Below are 17,569 nucleotides of genomic sequence, written 5' to 3'. Positions count from 1 at the left end.
CAAAGTTTACATAGCCAGGACATGTCATAGTTTGGATTCAAGCTAAGATCTGTCTCCAAAGATGAACTGCTAGGCATTTTTATCAATGTCTTCATCCAAAATCTGCCACAATAAGTCTAAATGGTATAACTATGGTATACTCATTAAATTCTAATAGGCTACAGATATCACTTAGTAATCTAAAATTTATTCTACGATTTGACAGTCTGTGAACATTGTCAAAATCATGTCCCTTATTATCTATATCACTTCATCTCCACATGGGAAAACTGAGTCAAATAGGTGAATTAGGGAAAAATTCTTGAATTTATTCCAAAGAACAAAAAAAAAGACAGGAAGCATTCAGGCATTTTTCTTAAAATGTAAGCATGCAGCATTCACTTGAAATGAAACTGTCATCAATATAGCCATAAATAACCTTATTTGTTACTGGCTTAGATAAACTGTATGAGGGCTTGGTCCAACTATGATGCTGAGAACAAACTTTGGGGTCCTTCTTAATTCCTTCTTTGTAATCTTCAGTCAGTTACAAATGACCATGTATTCCTGCAATTGTCTCACCTTCTTTTTGGGCAGATCCATCTTTTTCCCCAGGAGCAGTATCGTCTCCTTTATAATTTCAACTAAGCTTGCAAAAAGCACTATTAAGTAATTCAGAGATGTCAGTTTTTCATTAAGTGGGGAGAGCGAAAAGGACATTTTGAAAGTAGTGAGGTGGGGAAGATATTGGGCCAAAAAACCTATGCTAAGCCCTTACTGAAAGGGAAAAAGTAAACTACACTATTTCTCACTTTCCCTGGTTTAAAACAAAAGAAGATAAAATATAATTAAAATAAGAAGAAGGTGAAACCCTCTTAGCATACATTGGGCATCATATGGTATGAGAAATTTTAATCAGTGTGAATTAATTTGAAAAAAAGTATATAGACGTAGTCAAGAGTCCAAGGAATATTTCTTGGACATCTTTGTTCATTTAGCACATCTGTTTAATTATTGACCTATTTAGATTATAAGCTTCTTAAAAGCAGGAGCCATTACTGTTTCTTGGTTATCTCCACCAAAATGTAGGAAAGTTAGAGGCACATTTTAGACCTGCAAGAAACACCTTTTGATTCTTAATTTTCAGCTGTGTACAATTCAGAAGGTTTTGGAGATCAGACTGTCTCTTAATCTCTGCCATCCACCTTGACTTGCTGGTGAGCTTTTTGTAACTGAGTAAGAAATTCTAATAGACTATAGGCCATCTTACTATGCACCAGACACTAAGAACTTTTCATGTGTGATGTCATTTAATCATTACAACCTGATCAGGTGGTCTCAGTTAGTGACCTGTTTTACTGAAAAAGAAACTGAGGCACAGAAATGTCAAGTAAATTCTGTAATGTCACACAGCTGATATCTAGGTATATTGGGATTCATGCTGTCTGACTCTTGATATTATGAATTTAACCACTATGTTATAGCAACTTTCCTACCCCAGCTCATTCTGTATTAATTTACTCTATTATGCTTTTGTAATATTCTTAACATATTGTAGGATGAAAGTACACAGAGACCCACTTTTGTATTTCTTTAACAACAACAAAAAAATTAGACTGAAAATAATCTATAAATATGCCACTAAGATTAATCACTGTTTAAAAAACATCACAGTAATGACAGGTCACAATTATACTGTAAGTGGTCTAGTAAACCTCTCAGTATTCCTATTAACCTCTGTGCTTCATGCATTTCTCATATTAATATACTGAGAAATAACACAAAGAAACATATGTACTTTTCAAGGCAGATGCCAAAGGTTTAATGGATCAAATTATTTCTGTGCTGGATTTTTATTCACTAGCTCCAAACATTTGGTCTTTTACTTTAGCCCAATGTTAAAATGGAATTATAAATTTCTGTCTGAAATAGTGTAAAATAAAACATAATAGAAAAGAATTGGGCTAACAATAATAGTTTGAGTAGCGGAAATATCTTTTTGCCTTGACCCTTCTAGCTCCCTAAATCCTTGTTTTAATAGCAGGTTTATACTTGATGGGGGTATGGTAACTTTTTGGTAGAAATAATGTGTGTGTGTGTGTGTGTGTATTTGCATGTTTGTTCCTTATCCATTATTCTAAATCATTCCCAAAAGACTTTTCTTTAGTTTCACCATTTTTGTATAGGTTTACAATATAGCAGGGATCACCAAAGTGTTTAGTGTGATAGTAGTCACCCAAGGAGCTTGTTAAATATGCCACTTCCTAGGCCGAGAGAGCATCTAATTCAGTAGATCTGAGGTGAGTCCAGGAATACATACTTTTCTCAACAAGAATCTCAGAGTATTCTGACACCTGTGATCTTCAGTCCCCATTTGGCACAGGGTTGGCGGGGGCATTTTAATGTGGGGAATGTCATCATTACAAGGTATAATACTTCGTATAAAAATTTGAGATGTTTGTTTTAAGGAGAATGAAGTGAACCAATATATCATTGATGGTTCAGTTTAGTCATTGATCTTTCTAATAATAATTTAGATTTTTAAATGAGTAGACCCTCAGAAGGATTCTCCAAAATTCTCACTAACATTTATGAACAAATAAAGAGTGACAAAATTCAAAGGAACAGCAAAATGTTGACTTAACTCTTAGCCAAATGTAACACTTGTCAAGCAATTTTTACTAACTTTCTATTTGGTGAGCTTTACGTATAGGTATTAAATTTGGGGTGATGGGATATATATTTAGAGGCCATTCTTTGCTACTCCTATAGGATTCCTGACCAGGTATTTCTGAGAATGTGCATATGATTGGATGTATCAAAAGAGCTGTTTTTATGATAATATTTTGGATGTTTTTTTGTTTTTCTAAACCAGGAATAGATAAAAACAGAGCCAAGAAGCACTTTCAGCACTTTTATACCTACTTTAAGGCAAGCAGTATTGCTGTTGTTCCAGTGCCCTAAGATAGATTCTAGAATGAATGAAAACTTCATATCTCTCTCTCTGTGAGGGGTGGCCAGGAGTAGCTGGAGGCAATGCCTAATGTTTAAGAGCTCTAATCCTCATAAGCTAAGATCTTCAAGTAGAATTAGACTCGAAGACTCCTAGTATCAGTTCACTGGGAATTATGTAGTTTTACATATATTCCATCTGTAAAGAGTGCCAGAGATCAAGGCAAGGAGAAAAAAATAAAACTTTCCCACTTTAGTCTCACAGACTCCCATGATCTGCTAGATTCTGCCAATTTGCCTTTGAAATGTGAACATCAATGCTGCACATACCTTTAGTCCTGAAGAGGGGATTTGCCTAACCATGCAGACAGAAAAAGCAGGGGCAATTCATGCTGGACTGAGATGAGAAGATGCAGAATGGATAGGGAAATAGTTGAGAAAAGGAAAAATAGTAAAAAAGCAAAAATACAATAGCACAAATAAAATCCACATTGCTTTTATGACAGAGAAAAGTTGAAACCATGGAAACTCAATTCAGTGTTGTGAAGGGTGGCCTTAGGAATCTCTCCAAAATGTAGACAAATAGGACAGAGAAGTCAATATCATGAAAGAGAAGGTGATGGACATACAGACAACCAAAAACGGAATTCTTGATGAAAGTAGCAGGATGGGGGTGGGGCAGCAGGTAATTAAAGAAAAAATACCAGTCACTATTCTAAGCTTACTTTCTAAATTTTAGTTTCTTTAATAGGCACTTTCCATATGTTAATTCATAATGAAAGGCATATATTTTTAAACTTTTTAAACACTTTCCTAAATTAAAAAATAAAAAAAGAATTCACTGATTACCAGAAAAATCTGTAAAGAGACTTACCTAGCACATTCTACAAAATATTTTGAATTACAAGAATAGATGGATAAAATTAGGCTAGCCACAGATATGGTCTCAAGAACACTAAATAGCAGAAGAAAATGCAGTGGCACATATTTTTAGAAGAAAGGGTAATCAAATATCCAAGTTGATATTAATGTGTGAAAATTCTCAGATATACAAGGGCTCAGAAAATATATCATTCTTTAAAAATATTATTGAAGATATATGTACTAAATAACTGAGTGATAAATTACAACAGTGGTTTTCAAATTATGGTTTCTGGACCAGCGGTAAGCATCACCTGGGAACTTATTAGAAGCACAGATTTTTCAGGGAGAACCCCAAGACTTACTAAATCAGAAATTTTGAAGTGTAGGGCCCAGCAGTCTGTTTTAACAAGCCCTCCAGGTGATTCTGATGCACACTAAAGTATGAGAACCATTGAATTAAATTATGATTCCAAGAGTTAGGAGGACATTGCATAAATGTTAAGCTTTTAAAATGTTAACCATATATGTAGGCCTAAATATTTATTGGAAATCGAGTTTCAAAATTAAATGCCTGTGTCAAAACTTAATCCTGAAAAAGAAGCCACAAATATTAACAAAATTTTAAAAGGAAAAACTTATATCTAAATTCCAGATTATTTTAACAAAGGATAATTTGTGAGAAATAACAAAAGTAGGTGGGTGGAAATTCAGGTGTGCAAATTTCTTATCCTAAATAGGAGATGTTTTTTGCTTCACTCTTGACGTAGATAATTTTAAAAACTTGAAACAGCCTTTTGAAAAACCTAAGGATAATTATTATTTGAAGTAGTGAAATTTAAAAAGGACATATACTATAAAATGCCTAGGAATAAATCTAACTAAGAGGTAAAAGACCTGTACTCGGAAAACTGTAAGACACTGATGAAAGACATTGAAGACAACACAAAAAATGGAAGGATATACCATGCTCATGGGTTGGAAGAATTAATATTTTTAAAATGGCCATGCTACCCAAGGTAATCTACAGATTCAATGCAATCTATATCAAAATACCAAGTACATTTTTCAGAGAACTAGAATAAATAATTTGGTGGAAACACAAAAGATTCCAAACAGCCAAATCAATCTTGGGAAGGAAGAACAAAGCTGAAGGTATCATGCTGCCTGGTTTCAAACTCAAAGCTATAGTCATCAAAACAATATGGTACTGGCACAGAAACAGACACATAGACCAATGGAACATAATAGAGAGCCCAGAAATGAACCCACACTTAGATGGTCAATTAATCTACAACAAAGGAGGCAAAAATATACAATGTGGAAAAGATACCCCCTTCAATAAATGGTGTTGGGAAAACTGGACAGCCACATGCAAAAGAAGCAAACTGGACTACTTTCTCATACAAAAATAAACTCAAAATGGATTAAAAACTTAAATGTAAGGCCTGAAACCATAAAACTCCTAGAAGACAACATAGGCAGTACTTTTGACATTGGTCTTAGAAATATTTTTTTGGGTATGTCTCCTCAGGCAAGGGCAAAAAAAGGGAAAACAAACAGATGGGACAACATCAAACTAAAAAGTTTTTGCACAGCAGAGGAAACTATCAACAAAACAAAAAGGCCACCTAATGAATGGGAGAAGATATTTGCAAATGATATATCTGATGAGTTTCATATGCAAATATATACAAAGAATTCATACAACTCAACATCAAGAAAACAAACAACCTGATTTAAAAATGAGCAGAGGAGCTGAATAGACATTTCTCCATAGAAGACATACAGGTGACCAATAGATACATGAAAAGATGCTCAACGTCACTAATCATCAGGGAAATGCAAATCAAAACCATAGTGAGATATCACCTCACACCTGTCAGAATGGCTATTATAAAAAAGACAACAAATTGAAAATATTGGCAAGGATGTGATGAAAAGAGAACCCTCATGTACTTTTGGTGGGAGTGTAAATTGGTGTAGCCATTATGGAAAACAGAATGGAGATTCCTGAAAAATTAAAAATAGAACTACCATATGATTCAGCAATTCCTCTCCTGGGTGTTTACCTGAAAAAAACAGAAACACTAATTCAAAAAGATATATGCTTCCCAATGTTCATAGCAGCATAATTTACAATAACCAAGATTGAAAGCAACCTAATTGCTCATCGATAGATGAATGGATAAAGAAGATGTGGTATGTATATAGGGAGTATTACTCAGCCATAAAAAATGAAATGATGCCATTTTCCACAGCATGGTTGGACCTAGAGGGTATTATGCTAAGTGAAATAAGTCAGACAGAGAAAGACAAATACTGTTTTCACTTATATGTAGAATCTAAAAAAAACAAAACAAATGAACAAACAGAAACAGATTCATAGATACAGAGAACAAACAGATGGTTACCAGAGGGGAGGGGATGGGGGAAGAGAGAAATAGGTGAAGGAGATTAACAAGTACAAACTTTCATTTATAAAATAAGTGAGTCATGGGTATGAAATGTACAGTGTGGGGAATATAGTCAATAATGTAATATCTTTGTGTGATGACAGATGGCAACTAGACTTATCATGGTGATCATTTTCTAATGTATAGAAATATCGAATCACTTTTTTTTGTGTATCAGGAGTGAACATAATGTTGTAGATCAATTATACTCCCAAAACAAAGAAGCAAACTCACTGAAAAAGAGATCAGATTTTACCAGAGGTGAGGGGTGAGGAGATGGGGAATTAGATGAAGGTGGTCAAAAGGTACAAACTCCCAGTTATAAGATAAATAAGCCCTAGGAATGTAATATACAATGTGATTAATAAAATTATACTGCTGTACGTTATATATGAAAGCTGTTAAGTAAGTAAATCTTGAGTTCTCATTACAAAGAAAAAGATTTTTTTTCTTTTTTTTTGTGTCTGTATGAGATGATGGATGTTCACTAAACTTACTGTAGTAATCATTTCATGGTGTATGTAAGTCAAATCATTATGCTGTACACAGACTTGCACAGTGCTGTATGTCAATTATATCTCAATAAAACTGGAAGGAAAGAGGACATATATACTTATTTATAATTCTTTTAATGTTTATTATCTTTAATGTTTTAGAATCTATAATTATTAGCCTCTTTCATTCCTATTATTAGTAATTTGAGCGTTATCTTTTATTTCCTTGATAATTCTACTTAGAAGTTATTAATGTTGTTGATCTTTTCAGAGAACCACCTTTTGGCTTTATTGATTTGTTCTAGCTTTTGTTCATTTTCTCTTTTCATTTCTTACCTCTATTATTTCCTTCCTTTTGCTTATCTTGGATTTAATTTGTTCCTCTTTTTCTAGATTCTTAGAATAGAAAGTGGATGTACAGATAATTGGCTTTATACTTTTTTTCTCTTTTAATATAAATATATAAAACTATAAATTTCCCTCTAAGTGTTGCTTTAGACACAGCCCACAAATGATTTACTTACTTATTATGTTTATGGTCTGCTACTACTCAGTAAAATGTAAACTTCCCAAGAGCAGAGATATTTTACTGTATTACTTACTGATATATATTCTGTTGCTGGAACAGTGGCTGGCACATAGTAGGTGCTCAATAAACACTGTTGAATGAATGAATATTAAAAATTGGGACCTGACATAAAGAATGGTGGTCTTGCAATATAATTAGAAAATAATATTTTTGAAAGTCATGTTAAGCAGTGTAGTGCTCAAAAGCACAGATTTTTAAATTAATATATTTTGACACCTTGGGAAACATTTATCTCCTGCGTTTTCTCATCTGTATAATAGGAATAAGAATAATGTTTACTTCAGAGGGTTTTTGTGATGGTTAAACTAAATGATATGTACAAAATAAATGGTTACATTTATAAGGTGCTTCCTCTTTGCCAGTACTACAAAAATAGTACCAGAATATTTCTGTAATGGAAGTTATTATGAAACTCAGCACACTAGAAAGTTGATTTTTTAAAAAGCACTAAATAAAAATTTTGGATCAGTTTCAGTTATGAATCTAAATGTACATTAATTACTAAGAAGTTAAATTCAATACTATATTAAAATATCCATCTTGACCAAAGAATAATACTCCAGGAATGCAAGGGTGGCTTAATATTATGAATATTATTTATATAATATCATAAGATTGTTACTTAATGTTGTTCTAGAAGTTATGTGTAACATACGTTACATGAAAAAAAGGGATATGAATTTTTAGAAAATATAGTTACTTATCTGGAGGTGCACTGCTCATATACCTAGGAAATGCAAAATGAAATATTAAATCTTAGAATTAATAAGAGTATAGGACAGTGTAATGACAATGGTGGCACTAAGATATTATGTAGCAGCTACCTTTTATTAAAGGGCCCCTTAGTGCCAGGAACTGAGCTAAGCAGCCTTTACAAAGAATCATTTCATAAATGAGGAAAATTGTGCCAGAGACTCAGGTTCATTTTTATTTGAGGCCAAGTCTGACTGATTCCCAAGCCTATGCTCTTGGGGCAGTAAGGCCTGCACCACACAGCAGACATACAAACATGAGTTGCTCTCTTATACACTAACATTCACACTAGCAAAAAAAAAAAAAAAACTTAAAATATTCATCCTTAACAAAGAATATATGGGGGCTGAAAGGAAGAAATAACATAACTGCAGAGCATGGAGAAGCAGATTTGAATAAATGACAAAACATAGTACACCCTTGTAGTAAAATAGGGGTCCCCAAACCCTGGGCCATAGACCAGTACCAGTCTGTGGCCTGTTGGGAACCAGGCCTCACAGCAGGAGGTGAACAGCAGGTGAGCAAGTGAAGCTTCATCTATATTTACAGCCGCTCCCCATCACTTGCATTACCCGCTGAGCTCCACCTCCTGTCAGATCAGTGGCGGCATTAGATTCTCATAGGTGCGCAAACCCTACTGTGAACTGCACATGCGAGGGATCTAGGTTGTATGCTCCTTATGGGAATCTAATGCCTGATGATCTGAGGTGGAGCTGAGGCAGTGATGCTAGTGCTGGGGAGCGGCTGCAAATACAGATTATCATTAGCAGAGAGGTTAGACTGCACAGAGACCATAATAAATCAATTGCTTCCAGACTCATCAAAACCCTATCAGTGAGTGGCAAGTGACAATTAAGCTGCATCTGGTGGCAGGCTTTATAGCGGCAAGTGAGTTGATGTACTTCAATTGAACAGCTGCATCTGGTGGCAGGCTTTAAGTCAGAATCCGACACTTATTTTAGTCTTCACGTGGCCCACGCATTATTTTATTTACCACTTCCATCCATGCCTCTTTCCTGCACTGTGCACTTGTCTCAGTCACAGTTTTGGTAAGCCCACAAGCTAACCCGAGCCAAAATAAGTAAAAAACTAATGTCGCTGGAGAGCTTCTTTGAAAAGGGGGAAAGACCCAATGATGAGACAACAGAAGACTAAGACTGCGCACAAAAAGAAAGCTGCATTTAAAAGAAAATACCAAGAGTCCTGCTTAAATTATGGGTTCGTTGAAACAGGTGATTCGCATTCTCCAAGCTCGCTTTGCATAATATGTGGCGACCGGCTATCCAATGAAGCCATGAAACATTCAAAACTGCTTCACTACATGGAGACCAAGCACCCTGCATTAAAAAACAAGCCTTTGGAGTTTTTCAAAGGGAAAAAATGTGAACACGAAGAACAGAAGCAATTATTGAAGGCCACCACTTTGTCAAATGTGTCTGCGCTGAGAGCATCATTCTTAATGGCTAACTGCATTGCTAAAGCTAAGAAGCCCTTTACTATTGGTGAAGAGTGGATCCTGCCTGCTGCTAAGGACGTTTGCCGTGAACTTTCAGGAGAGGCTGCAGTTCAAAAGGTGACATGTGCTCCTCTTTCAGCTAGCACCGTAACTAGATGAATTGATGAAATAGCAGAGGATATTGAGGCACAGTTGTTAAAGAGGATTGAGTCACCATGGTACACAATCCAGGTTGATGAGTCTACCGATGTTGACAACAAAGCAACAATGCGTGTTTTTGTTCAATATATTTTTCAGGAAGATGCGCATGAGGATTTGTTATGTGCACTTTTGTTGCCAACCAACACCACAGCTGCAGAACTATTCAAGTCTTTGAATGATTACGTATCAGGAAAACTGAATTGGTCATTTTGTGTCGGTATATGCACGGGAACAGAGCGGCTGCCATGACTGGACGGCTTTCTGGTTTCACTACTTGGGTCGAAGAGGTCACTTCTGAATGTGAGTCTAGGCACTGTGGCATCCATAGAGAAATGCTGGCTAGCTGAAAAATGTCACCTGAACTTAACAACGTTTTGCAGGATGTGATTAAAATTATCAACCACATTAAAGCACATGCCCTTAATTCACGTCTGTTGGCGCAGCTCTGTGAGGAGATGGACGCAGAGCACACACGTTTTCTCTTACACACAGAAGTGAGATGTCTTTCTAAACGTAGATCACTGGCCAGAGTTTTTGAGCTATGGGAGCCGCTCCAGAGATTTCTTTTAGAAAAACAGTCACCACTGGCAGCACATTTCAGTGACACACAATGGGTCACAAAACTTGCTTACTTGTGTGACATATTCAACCAGCTCAACGAACTCAATCTGTCACTTCAGGGGAGAACGACAACTGTGTTCAAGTAGACAGATAAAGTGGCTGCATTCAAAGTCAAACTGGAATTATGGGGGCGATGAGTGAACACTGGGGTTTTTGACATATTTCAAACATTAGCAGAGATTTTGAAAGAGACTGAGCCAGGGCCTTCTTTCTCCCAGCTGGTGCATGATCACCTATCTCAGCTTTCAGAAGACTTTGAGCATTACTTCCCAACCACAAAAGACCCCCAAACTGGGAAGGAATGGATCCGCGACCCATTTGTGAATAAGCCAGGTGAATTGACTTTGTCCGTGCTAGAAGAGGATCAACTGCTTGAGATCACAAATGACGGTGGCCTTAAAAGTATGTTTGAGACAACTTCAAATCCCCATACGTTCTGGATTAAAGTCATGGAGGAATATCCAGAGATTGCCACAAAAGCAGTGAAAAGCCTGCTTCCATTTCCAGCATCCTATCTTTGTGAAGCAGGGTTTTCTGCAGTGACAGCAACCAAAACGAGATTACGGAGTAGACTGGACATAAGCAACACACTTCGGGTGTTACTGTCTCCCATCACCCCCACATGGGACCATCTAGTTGCAGGAAAACAAGCTCAGGGCTCCCAGTGATTCTGCATGAGAATGGTGAGTTATGGTGAGTTGTATAATTATTTCATTATATATTACAATGTAATAATAATAGATATAAAGTGCACAATAAATATAATGCGCTTGAATCATCCCCAAACCATCTCCCACCCCCATCCATGGAAAAATTGTCTTCCACGAAACTGGTCCCTGGTGCCAAAAAGGCTGGGGACCGCTGTCACAAAAGACTCATTACTGTAAATATGGCATTTATTTCAAATTAAGTTGTATGTTTAATGCAATTATAGAATTACAATAAGCTTTTTTCTAAGACATACAAAACTATTTTAAAGTTCAGAAGCAAGAGAAAATAAGAAAAAAAAGTTACTAAGTAATATTTTCAACCAGAAGAAAGGTGAAAAAGGACATACACAATTGATGATACAAGACAATTGCAAAATTATGATAATTTTAAAATGTTTGCTGGCATAACAATCAATGAAAAACCAAGGAACCAAACAGAAAACCCTGAAACTCTGTATTCCAAAGAACATAACATATTATAAAAGGAGACTCTCAAGTCAATTGGGAAAAGATCTTTTATTAAACTTATAATGAATGGGTAAATTAGCTCCTTGGGAAAAATAATCTAAGTATCTCCTTTCTTCATACTATACATCAAAATAAGTTTTATATTAAAATCTAAAAGAAGAACTGTACTAGATTAAACTATTGAAAAAAGAAAAACGATAGGTGGATAGTTACCCTATTTGGGTAAATGGAAAAGAAAAGCTTTCTAAAGATGAAAGAAATGAAAAAATATCACAGTGAAGACATTGAATGTATTTGCATGTAATTTTAAACATCTATATATTTTTTAAAAGCATGAACAAAACTAAAATATGAATGTAAAAAGTGTTTGTAAGATAATAATGCAGTTCCTTCAGAACCAAGGTGCATGCCTTCTCATTAAGTGAATACCATATAATATAATAGTTCTATCCTCAACAAAAGGCTTAACAGCCAACATGCTATCACCAGTGAGTTGGCTTTCTAATGACATCCCTCAGTTTATAGCATAATATCCAGGTGTAAGTCAAAAAAGCAGCTCTTTTCTGGTCTGTCTTAAAGGTGGAGTTTTAAAGTTCTTTGAGCAAAAAAGGAAAATAAATAATAACACAAGGAAAAGAAAACTTTTAAAACTCAGTTTACAGAGACGTGCAAAGTAAAGCAGCAGTGAGCTATTTTTAAGTATCAAATTGGTAAAATATTTTAAAGGTAATACTTAATTCAAAAAATGGTGGTGAAGTAGAGATGTTGACACTCGATTGGTAGAATTGTAACTTGATATACATTTTCAAAACAAAACCTATGCCCTGTATGCCTATTTGATATCATTTAGGAATGCCCCTTAACTTAGTACTTGTGTTGGATTCTCTATTTCTGTTTCCTCCATGTTCCTCGTTCTTAGTGTAATTACTTAGCATATTTTTCTGGAACTTAGCTTGAGAACTTCCTGAGATAGTCTAAGCATACTCATAAATTTTCAGCTCATGCATATTTAAAAATATCTTTATTCTATTTTCATACTTAATAATTTGATTGAGCATAAATTTCCACATTAAAGTCATTTTTAACTAAACATTTTAAGCCATTATACTGATTTATTCTATCAGTTGAGAAATCTGATTGCAATTAATATCTGCTCTTTTAAGATTATATATATTATATATTATATTATATATATATATATATATATATATTTCCCCCCTTTCAGATCTCTTTACCCCTTGTAATCTGATTTTTGCAGTGAGGATTTTCCTTTCAATTTATTGTTTAGCTCTCAGGTCTTTTCTATCTGAAAATTTATACCTTTAGATCTAAGAAATTTTCTGGTGTTATTTTGTTATAATTTGTCTTCATTTTTCTCCAGTCTTTTTTAGTCATTCTTCTTGCTAATTTTCAAAAATCTTTTTTTCCTACTTGAATCTTACTGTTCTCTCTTTTGGGAGATTTATTATTCTATCTTTTGGGATATAATTTTATATCATTTTTAATCCCCTAACCTATTATTTTATTGGTAGTTGTATTTTAATTTTCTTAAAATTCTTTCTTGTTTTCCAATAGTTTCTTTTTCTTTTTTTAAAAAATTAATTAATTAATTTATTTATTTATTTTTGGCTGTGTTGGGTCTTCGTTTCTGTGCGAGGGCTTTCTCTAGTTGCGGCAAGTGGGGGCCACTCTTCATCGCGGTGTGCGGGCCTCTCACTATCATGGCCTCTCTTGTTGCGGAGCACAGGCTCCAGACGCGCAGGCTCAGTAATTGTGGCGCACGGGCCTAGCTGCTCTGTGGCACGTGGGATCTTCCCAGACCAGGGCTCGAGCCCGTGTCCCCTGCATTGGCAGGCAGATTCTCAACCACTGTGCCACCAGGGAAGCCCCCAATAGTTTCTTTTTTATTGCATGCTGATCTTTTGAATGCAATGCCTTATCTTACTCGTTCTAAGGATATTAACTGTTTGGTTTTTTTCTTTCAGTTTTCCTTCAATTATTATATGCTTACTATTTCCTCCTCATTATTCATTCTTTTATTTATTTTGATGATTTGTTTTGATTTCTCTAGTTCATGTAGGAGACTTTCTGAAATGTCTGGGGATCCAGGGCTCTTTTTCTTGATTTAGTTTTGAGTGTGAGACACTAAAAAGCTGACTGGAAGCTTTGAGTTTGTGAGTGAAGCTGAGCAGTTATAGAGTTTAAATGTAGAATGATTGAACAGTAAGCTGTCCTTTTTATTGGGGCTCATAAATATGGGGTCTTTTCTCTAGGAACAAATAGTTTCTTAGGAAAAGAATCCTCAAGTCTCCTATCATGGAAGTACATGTCCTCTGATATAAAAGGAAAGGAGGGTGAATGGTGGTCTCAGTGTTCAATATGCAGACTTTGATTTCATTTCCCTACTTTTCATTATCATCTCAATCACAGCCTTCCACTAGTTTTGATATCTGGTGTATCTCTAGTACACTTTCTCCATAAAGATAAATCTCTGGTCTTTAGCGGACTACTAGAAACCTGACTGCAAAGAGTGGGAGAGGGGACCTGGGGTCCTGCTGATTCTACATATCAATCTTCACATGTGTTCCCATTTTTAGTCCCTTGTGGGCCCTTCATTCCACCGCATTGCTGCGTTCCACAGTCCTGAGCCTTTCTGGGAGTTCCACACCATGCATGTTCGTAGGTTTCTACTACGTCAGTTACCACCTCTCAATTCACTTTCCAAGTTCCAAAATTTTTCATCTATAGAAGATACCTTCCTTACTCTCTTTGTCTCCATGAATCTGTGCTTTTTTTCTTTTAATATTTACTTTCTGTCATTAAGGTGGGGTTTTCAGGAAGGAGTGTATAGGTGTGGTGAATCTGCAATGTTTCATCAAAATATGTTACATTTTTAGAAAATTAAAAAACAATTCTTTGAAAATTTTCAATGTGAGAACCTTGATACTTAGAGATTCAGCATGTCACATTATATTTTAAATATAAATTCTTGCCATTCATAAGCTCAAGTTCAATGTCTACCAAGAGCTATGGAAAAATTTCTGTGAAATACCATTGTCTTATTAAGAGTGTAATGCATATGTATGTGTATGTCTGTTGTTTTGTCTGTGCGTGTGTACACATACACACATAATTAAAACTGATATGGAACTAGTAAATTTCCTTGTGCGAGGAAAATATTCTCTGCACAGAATTCAGGATTTCAGATTTCTCTAGCTTTTTGCGTCATTGCCAAATGACAGGAAACTTTTTTTTTTTTCTTAAATGATGCTTTCTTTCCAATTATGCACATCAAATTAGCCTGATTTGGTTGCCCTCATTTTCCTCTACACAGTTTTAGAGGAGAGCAACAGCAGGAAGTCGGCTTGGGGGTTAGTAATACCACCAGGTAATTCAGCATAATTGGAGTCCTGATCTGTGACTTTCTAAATCTGGGCATTGAGTTAAGAACATTGAGGAACATTTAACTAGTGCAGCTTAGTCATGTGTTGTTATATTATCAACAGCAATTGTGTATCTCTTTCCCTATCCACTCACCTTCTGGAGTTTTTGGTTGTCCTGCCCTGAATTGTAATGTGGTAAAGGGGCAGTCAAGTAGTAAATGTTAACTTTTAAAAATTGGAACCTCAAAGGACACTGCTCTGTAATAGACTGGCACACTACTTTTGGCTTTGAAGTCCCTGAGTAGGCAGACTTTCATTGACATTACACGTCATTCAAGTCGGAGGGGAATACATCTCTGAAGATGAAAAATATTAAGCCACAATCAAAGAGAAATTAATTTTCTTTTTGATCTTTGCATTTCCTGGAACAGGCTGAGTCATGAGATGAATGACAGTAAACACTTACATGGCACATTAGTCAGAGTTAGTTACATAAATTGAACTGAACAATAGCAAACTAAATACATAGATCAGCACCACCAAAAGAAAACATGTGGAAGAAAGTGCCTTACAGAGGAAACCTAGAAGGTAAGCTATCAGCCAGGAATGTTCAGTTAAATTATGAAGAAAAGATTGGTGGATTAAGAGACAATTGAGCATGATCTTGATCAGACTGCATCCAAATGCTAAACTGGCCCATTACTTGAAATCAGTTATTCATATATATTTATAATGACAGTTTTATTAAACATGTATTAATTGAATATTTATTCAAAAAGTATTCGGTCTTGCTATTTTCAGTTGCTCAGGAATATAGGACTGCACAAGGTAGATAAACTTTTTTGCTATCACAAAGGTTAACATTCTAATAGAGGAGAGAGGGAATAAATAAATAGGTAAAGAGATACCTAATGCAATATAGTGATAAGTTCTGTAAAGAAAAGATCAGAGAAGGGGCAAGGGAAGTATATAATCACAGTTTTAGAAAGTATGGTGGTCAGAAAAGGCTTGAGTTAAATGTGGGCACAAGCCATGTGTTCACCTGCAGAGGCAAGCACAGCACACAGGCCCTGCGATGGCGGAGTGCTTGGGAACAGCAGTGAGGGTATGCGATGTGAAGCAGGGTGAGCAAGGAAGAGAGTGTTTGACAATACGATGAGAGGGGGAACCAGAGGTCATGTGGGCCCTCTATGGATTTTGGATTTTATTCTAATTTTTAGGGTAGGCATATGACCTGATTTCCATTTTTAAATCAAATGTCACAGTAGCTATTCTGTGGCAGACGGAATGGAGGCAGGGAGATCATTTTGATGGCTAATGCAGGAATCCAGGCCAAAGATGACGGTGATTTAGACTAGTGAGGTAGCAATGGAAGCGATGGAGGGTGGGAATGTTGCGTTCAGGGTATATTTTATAAGTAAGTCATGCTGAGGGATTGGGTTTTGGAAATGAGAGGAAGGGAAATTATAGACGATTCCAAGTAGTTTGGGTCAAGGATCTGAATGAATAATGGTGCCACTTAAAGTGATGGAGAACCCTGAAGAAGAGCAGCTTTATGGCAGGGGAGTGGGGAAGAAGATCAGTAGTTCATTTCGGATGTGTTGGATTTACAACGTCTATTAAAAATGCAAGTGAAGATGTATAGTCACTGATTGGATATTTGATTATGAAGCTCAGGGTAAAGGAAGAGCTTAAGACATAAATAGAGCATTCGGACTGTAAACAGTGTATGGTATTTAAAAATCATGGGACCTGATGAGATACACTAGAAATGCATACAGATCAGATAAAGGAAAGAAGAGATCCAAAGACTGTTTCAACATTCTGTGATCAGGAAGAGTAGGAGGATCCAGCAAAGGAAGCTGAGAGGAGGAAGATTAGAAGGCATAGTATGGCAAGCACCATGCAATAGCTGTGCACGTGTGTGTGAATCAAGAAGAGGGGAAGTAACGCGTCAGGGAGAGGGACAAAGCAAAGGTTTCCTGGAAGAAGTAAAGATTGAGATTAATCTTCAAGGTTTTAGGCTTATAAATAATTGGCAAACTACTGTCCACCCCTCCTAGAGTCTAATTCTTGTCCCTTTTAGAGGTGTGTACATTCTTATAGGAAATACATGATGTATACTCAGATAACTCAAGTAACATTTCAGAATTTCTAGAGCACTTTCACATACTCACAGTAACCCTGTGTGGTAAATGCTTATAAGTATTGTTACCCAGAATTAATAACGTTAACAAATTTGTCCAAAGGCACAATTGAGAGTAGACCTCTTGCCTTCTGAATCCTACTTCCCTATTCTTTTCACTCCACCACCTATTGCAAGAGAAAATGTGGTGAATGCCAAAAGATCAACTCAAAGAAAGTTCTGTAGGAGCTCCCTGGAGAGAGAGCTCACTTCTCTCTGGAAGGATCAGAGAAGGTTTGTGGGAGAGGTATCATTTTTAACCAGAATTTATAAAATGGATAGAATTCCAGGATAAAAGTTGCCTTACAATGGCATCCCAGGGCCCTGCATGATTTTGTCCCAGCCAAGTCAACCTCATCTGTTGTCATTCCTTACAGCTGCCCTGGGCCATGATCAACCATGCTGAGCTACTCACACATCTACATCATGCCAAGCTCTCTCTTGCTGATACACCTACAGAC

The 17,569-nt window shown here is 36.0% G+C and overlaps 1 protein-coding gene across 1 annotated transcript in view; it reads left to right on the top strand.

Annotated features, from left to right (window-relative positions):
- The window catches only part of DPYD (dihydropyrimidine dehydrogenase), an 808,008-nt gene that overhangs the window by 608,879 nt on the left and 181,560 nt on the right, over nucleotides 1-17,569 (top strand). The gene's annotated exons all lie outside the window — the stretch shown is intronic.

The sequence above is a fragment of the Balaenoptera acutorostrata genome, chromosome 1 (assembly GCF_949987535.1).
Source record: "Balaenoptera acutorostrata chromosome 1, mBalAcu1.1, whole genome shotgun sequence".
Lineage (NCBI taxonomy): Eukaryota > Metazoa > Chordata > Mammalia > Artiodactyla > Balaenopteridae > Balaenoptera > Balaenoptera acutorostrata.
This window is presented reverse-complemented; position numbering and strand designations above follow the sequence as displayed.